This window comes from Pyrus communis, chromosome 15 (genome assembly GCF_963583255.1).
Source record: "Pyrus communis chromosome 15, drPyrComm1.1, whole genome shotgun sequence".
Taxonomy (NCBI): domain Eukaryota; kingdom Viridiplantae; phylum Streptophyta; class Magnoliopsida; order Rosales; family Rosaceae; genus Pyrus; species Pyrus communis.
Window position 1 is genome coordinate 5,656,759 of NC_084817.1, and position 7,485 is coordinate 5,664,243.

The window sequence follows — 7,485 nt, forward strand, 5'->3', positions numbered from 1 at the left end:
GTGTGTGTAGATTTTTGTAAATTTGTTAGGGGTGAGGGGCTTTGCCAAAATTGAAACCAAACCGAAACTTTGGTTTAGTTCAATTTTCTTTTGATTTTTTCGGTTCGGTTTTTTTCGATTTGGTTTTATTTGGTTCGGTTTCGTTTTTTTTTTCCTTTTTCTTTTTTTTTAACTTGATATTTTTTAATATGGAATTTAAAAAAAGAGACTTGCATTGGTAGACTAATAATAAGAAAATGGGGAAAGTGGGAAAGCGGGAAAGCGGGAAGGTAGTTGTATATATACAAGATTATATAAACTAATCCTATGCTATCAACAACTTCAATTGCAAAGAAAAATGATCACCGTATCCATTCAAAAAATAAAAAAATAGAGAAGCTCTTCTAAATTCTAAAGCCTTCTAAAACTCTCATCTATAACCAAATAAATATCCTCTCTAATTGAATCAAGTATTCTCCTTGAAAAAACCCTAGGCTTAGTTTCAAACTTGGCAACAAAGTTTCACAAAAATGGGCATACATTCATAAAGTGTAAAGGGATTTGGTTCGGTTTTCGAACCTGCAAAACTGAAACTGAACCAATAAGGTTCGGTTCAGTTCGATTTTTTCTTTTTTGGTTTGGTTTTTTTCTTTCAATTATTTGGTTTCGGTTCAGTGTTCAGGCTAGTTTTTTTCGATTTTCGATTTTTTGAACCCACCCCTAAAATTTGTTTTTGATTTATGAGAATGTATGTTGCAGGAACCAGTAACGAATTCACCTTTTCAAAGTGACAGACCACTAATTGACAATTGTAAAAAACTTCAAGAGGGTACAATCATACACGTTTAAAGTTAATAATGAAGCAAACCTACAAAGTTTTTCTTTTTTAATAAGAAAGATTAGAGGTTATGTCAATAGGCAAAATCTAGGAAGATTGTTATATAATATTACAAAGGTTTGTGCACAAAATTAGGTAAATACTCTTGTAACGGGTAAAGCTTCATTATACGGTATTTATAAAAGACATTTGACTAACTTTGTGCACGGTGATTTTCATATGATGGGCCAACATTGTGTGTAAACAAGTGATTAGCGCTATATTAATTTTTTTTTATTTTTTTTATGAACTAACCTAGTACATATGCGCTTCTACAATTAGACATAAGTTCAAAAGCATGAACTTTAGTCCTCTGGTGGACTGCTCAGATGTATGATGTGAGACTAACTTCAAATAGGGGGTCTCTTTTGATTTTGTAAGTAGAGCCACATGACTTACGTGGTTCCTTTTTAATACATAAATTCTCCTTTGCCATTTGCACTATATATTTAATAAACGTTTGTCACATAGACATAAAGTGAGTCATCAGTCCAATAATATTTGCCACATGACGAATCTCTTCCTTCTAATATGAAGTGCATGGTATGGACACATGGATAGGATGTAGATATCAAACGTCAATTCTCAAGTTTGCAGAAGAAAATAACCTTGTACGTGCAAAGTTCTATACTTTTGCGTGAAAAAGAATAAACCCTATCTGTGGATAAGCGATTACATGTTCCATTCCATGGGTACGTACTGCATAAAACACAAAGCTACAGTATCTTCACCCGTGACCGACAGGAGACGGGTTATTTCTACTGAGGTTTGGACGCACGTCGTTGGCGGCAAGCAAAACGTTGAAGCTTACGACACAACAAAACAGAGAGAATGGATGGATATTGGTGAACTCACTGTTTAGTCTTTTGTGCCGTCCCCCTGCTCAATCCCCCTTTTCTTTTTTCTTGGCCGGTATAACTTCCAGAATTTTTGTCTCCTTGAAATTAGTTTTTTGTCAGATTCTCTAATTTATTTTTGGTTTTCTTTTGCATTTAGTTTTTTAGTGTAGTTTTTCTCATCGATCTAAGCTGGTGATGAGCATCTATCCGATTTTATGTCATCGGTTCGAGTAATTAAGGCCGTTTGAATGTGTAGAATTCTATACCGTCGGATGATTCTGAATATTAAAAGGCCGTGATTTTGTACGGACTCGGCCCGTATACTTTGAGTCATTTGATGAAAGAGACCATATTTGATATTACCATTTTGTTAGGAATTTATTAAAATGGTAATTATTTTATAGTTGCAGCTTGAGAGTCAAATAAATAAGAGAAGTTGCATTGTACAAGGACTCTGTGTGGTTGCGCATCATGCAGCTTGGCTGGTTTGCGTTCCTGATCAACACGGAAGATGTTACTTATCAAAATCTAAGGATAAAGACAACATGCAGAAATATGAGATGTGATCAGGATGAACTTTTTGATAATGCATGGTTTGCATTTGGTTGGAAGTAAAATGATATGGATGAAAGGCATTTTGGTTAAATGTCTGCATTCTTATCAATATAAAATGAGTACTTATCTTGTTTAAGCACGGGGCTGCATGTGGAGCGAACGTGAATCTGGTTGCATTTCTGACTAAGTTTAGAAGGCCAGTATTGTAGGATTCGACCGAAACTTGAACGGTGGAAGAGTTTTAGTGGGATGGTGGAACTTCAATTAGCCTTAGAGCTTATCAACCAACACACACTCGTCCCTATAAATAGGAGGCACCGTGCAACAATCAAAAGACCTCCAATTCAACACACAACTGCCCTGCGCAAACCTCTCAAACACTTTGAGATTTTTTTTATTTTCTTTTTTCTGCCAACACACCTTCAGTTTGGATAAACAGCACTGTGAAGGCAACCGGCGAACACCTTCAGTTTGGATAAACAGCACCGTTGTCGTAGAATCAACCAACCGCGAAGCACCTTCAGTTTGGATAAACAGCACTGCGTCGAGGCCGACTGGTTATCTATCCAAGTCTTAGTCGGGAAGGATTTTCGAATCCTTATTGGCAGAGGTCATCTCATTAGCCTTCTCGGCAAAGTGAGGTGTTATCAGGTTATTACATTCGGCACCTTGAGAGCCGAATTCGATATTGAACTTCGCAGAACTAACAACCTTGTCTTCAGGCTTGAGAACCAAAAGGCCGAGATTTGTTCCTTCCTCGGCCGCAATCGCAAGATCAAGAAGTCAGTAGCGCACTCAACGCAACATCAACAAATTTTACTCCTCGGCCGAGCTCGGCCGACGAGTTGGCACGCCCCACATTCAACCGAATGACGTAATTAACTTATTAATTACTCGGTCTGCGCGCTACGTAAGCTTTATTATTTTTAGAATCAACAATTATTATATTAATTATCGCTACTATACAAAACTCGAAATTCAACCAATGTATGCGGTAACGATAACCAATGTGGTGAGTGATGAGCAAATATTTTCTTTGGTCTTCTGGTTGGCAAGTTGGCAAGCGTACCTTTCAAGGTGTATTTTTATTCCTTTTGGACCAAGAATTTCCAGACCATTACTCATTGCTCTTCTGAATTCTGAACCAGTTGTGGATTGTGCCCGTTTGGAAATCGCTGGCACTGGCACCGTATGAAGATTTGCCACCTAACTCCATATGTCAATGCTTCAACTCACCGCTGCTTACTTTTTGCAACGTCCCAGGATTCTAAAGTTGTTTTTGGTTTGTAGCTTCCCACAGACACATAAATTCTCCTACAATTCTGTCACAATATTCTTGGTATAGAATAAAATCACAAATTTGTCCAATTTGGTAGGTCAAATTAGCTTGTTATATGGTACGGATTCTACTTATAACATGAAATTTTGACCCGTAATTCAAATCTGTTTGTGGAAAGGGGTTATCCGCTCACCTTTTTATTCAAGAGTTTAGATCAAATATGAAGTAGACTATTTGGCTCATTTCATTGAGTAGGAGCGACATTTGTTAGACATTTTTCACAAAAGTATAAAATTGACTTTACGTAGTATAATATCTTGATTCTACATTGATCTCACTCTTATGATACTTGTCAAACAAATACTCCCATCACATTTTTGAAACATCTGCGAAAAAAGGAAAGAAAGAAAAAAAAATTTTATGGCTTTGACGAGTTATTTGTGCATGTTACAAACCATGATTTGCACAAATGGGTGGCTCTTTTTGTGGGAGAGTCAAGCAATGTCCAGTTGTCCATAGCCAATTGAGACTTTGAGGTTTGACATCAACCAATCGAAAATTAGATAAAAATTCGATTCTGTCCATCTTCAAGTCTAGTCCACCTGCCGTTCAAGACCGAGTAGACAGGAACAAAACAGCAATTGGTGCTAAGTGCTCTTAACCGCATGAGTAACAGTTTCATATGCACTCTTGTACATTTTAAATATACTTAGTTGGGCTGGGCTACCCCGCACAAGTTATGTGCAGATTCAGAAACAACTAATTTCCGATCAATATTTTGCGGGCTTTGGCCTTCCGACCCTTTTGCAGTCTTCTTTCCCTTCAATCTTACACAGGCAGTTAGGCAGGCGGAATCAAAAGACAAAGGGTAAGGTTAACTGTAACAAAAAATTTCTCCGGTCAACACAAATTTAATATTCAACATCTACGTTCCTCCGAACTTGGACTAAATTTGCTGTATCTGAGTCCATCCGATTACGTCCTCCAAATGAATCGTCCAAGTCTTCAACCAAACCTCGTGTAGTTTGAACAAAGCCATGCACTTTCCCACTCATTTCCTCCTTCCCAAGTCAAAAATATGAAGCTCACATTCCCACCTCCTCCCCACACACTTGGACACTACTATTTATAGCACCCAAATCCCCACTCGCTTCTTTCAAACCAAATCAAACCGAAAACTCAAACAACGGCCAGAAGCGTAGTCTGATCAAGCATCATCGATCATTTTGCAATATATTCTTCTTCCAGATGGCGAAAAGTTTGAAACCCTTGTACTCATTCCTTGTTGCTGTCCTCGTCGTAAGCTCTTTGGTTTTGTGTACGTCGGAGGCTCGTTCTCTTAAGTTGGGGAACATAGACAATGAGATGGAGAGTGTGTTTGATGGGTTGTATATTGGAACTATGAAGAATGGTCCGAGCGACGGACAGGGTCATGCGTTCACCGAGTCGGAAACCCTAGGAGGGAACAAATCTGGTCCTAGCTCTAGCGGTGAGGGACACTGATTGCAGCAGCCATTTGACATTGTCGCCGCTGCGTACTAGTGATTGATTCTTTCATTATGTTTAAGATAAATATTTTTATCCCTATAATAAGGTGTATTTTCATGTAACATGTAGAACATGTTGTCTAGCCCTATAATAAAGCACTAGCTAAACAAGTTCCGCTTCTTTTATTTGTATGTAATGTAATGCAGCTATGATGTAATATTCTTCATAAAATAATAAAAAAGTATGTTTTATTTTTAATACCTAGACTATGTCTAGGCACATAAGTTGGTTTTCTATTACTAGACTTTCATCCATCGATGTAGGATACTCTTAAAACGGAGGACATATACAGCGTGAGTACATTGTCACAATGATGTCCCATACTAATAAAATAAAAATATATAAATTCTTTTTATCCATATATCCCTTTTTTTTTTTATGAATACAGAATACCACGTGGTAGTATATTCTTGATATATAAATTCTCCTAAAAGACGACGTAGTTTCATCATTGTCATGGAGGTGAAATAGCAAATGGTTCGGGTCTAATTGGATTCCTAACAACAAGCATGCCTTCCTGACATTTGGGATCAATTGTTTATGGAAACTTTATCCGAAGCTACAAAGCGTGGGGCGGTTCTACTTCATTCAGGATGGAGCTTTTGACCGTCAAATGAAGAAACCAAACCTTAAGAAACACCTGTCCATATAACAGTCCTGTGAGTTGTGAGTGCCAAAGAACATGATCTTATTGTTTCTTGACGTGCAAGTAACTCGGTCAACGAGTTATTAAGTTTAGATCATGCCAACCAGCCATGACAATATTAATGCCATCCTGAGACGGCGGTTCAAGAAGGAGGTTGTCTTAATTATAGTTTAGATCATATACTAACTAGTTCTTTGTAATTTCTTAAAAACTTGTTTCTATTGTTCTTTCACCTTATTAGTGAATAACAGTGACAATTTTGTGTCCAACACGATTAAAAAATGACACAAAATAAGCATGTTTGGAATAGTTCTAATCATGGGTTGTGACATAATTGTGTCACTCGTTTAACACAGTTTTTAAGTACTTGTTGTTTTAAGTCAAGCTGCCAAACCCGAAAATGACATGTTTTAGATGGTTTACATAATCCTATAACATGTAAACCTATATACAACCCGTATAAATGCGAGATGAATTGATTAAATTGAAAGCGAAACCACAAGTTTAAACTTATTTTATAATTTTTTACTTAAATATTAACTTTATGGGAAATTTTGAGCTTATGCATGTTAAACAAGTCAATCTTGTCATTTTCAGATAACATGTGTTTGAGTTGACCCTAATCGTTTGAAAACACAAGTAAACATGATGGAAAGAAAATTACAAGAAGCCAGCACGCTTTAAACCACCCATGGGCATTTCCTACCAAAACTGTGCGTAGCTGCACTGTGTTAGCCCCACAAATCCCATGAACCGAGCATGGATCCGAAATGGCCTCCCTTGAAACCACCCATTTTAATCCTGCCCTTTCCCGACTATACAATTGAACATTGCCATCAATATCAATCCTCAATCTTCTCTGCAACCTCATACCGTAATCAGTTGACTCAAAAGTCGAGTTGTCCGATGACACAAAGCTGCCTAACGAATCCAGTATGGCTGTTCTGGTGGTGTTGTAGGTGGACCTTGCATTGTCCCAGCTCACGCGAGAAGGGTCGGGCCAATAGGCGTTGGAAATCTCAAAACCCTCGAAAACTAGAAGAGAAGGTTGTCATCGTAGAATAAAAGCTTACAGAAACGCGTGGAGAAGTTGCTGTGGCTTCTTGCGGCTACAAGCATTGCATGTCTGGCGAAGGGTTGGAGGAAAAAGGTGTCAGTTGGGGAATCAAAGATCTGCAATATGATTATTGGAGTTTAGTAATACCAGATTGCCGGAGCTGTGGAGGGTTAAGTGAGCCGGTGAGAGTGAAGTGGTGGTGGTGGCCCAAACTGTGGACTTTCCGGCATCAGTTGAGATACCCAGTTTTGAGGACGGGGAGCTTGGAACGTTTACCGTTGACTGGATGGTTGATATTGGCCGTCCAGATAACGGTGCGATTTTGTCGGCGGACGGAGGGTGAAGGCTCGGAGAACCAAATGGCAAAGCAATATGAGTTGTTGCCAACTTGGTGAAAGCCGGCGGTGAAAGCTCCATCAGGTGAAATTAGAACATCCTCTGGTATCTTGATGGAGAGGGAGGAAACTTTAATCATAGTGTCGGAGGTTGAAGACGAAGGTGGAGAATTAATGGCTAGAGAGAAGAAAAATGAGAAACATAGTAGCCATTTGAAATTAGAGGGGGATCGGAGTCGGTCACAAAATACACTTTGATTTTCAATAAATATATTCTGTCGCAGAATGTTGTAGAAGGATTCCTCAAATATTAAGTATCCGACACTGAAGCTATGTCAAGGCTTTGTCAAAGTCGTGTAAGAACGTAATA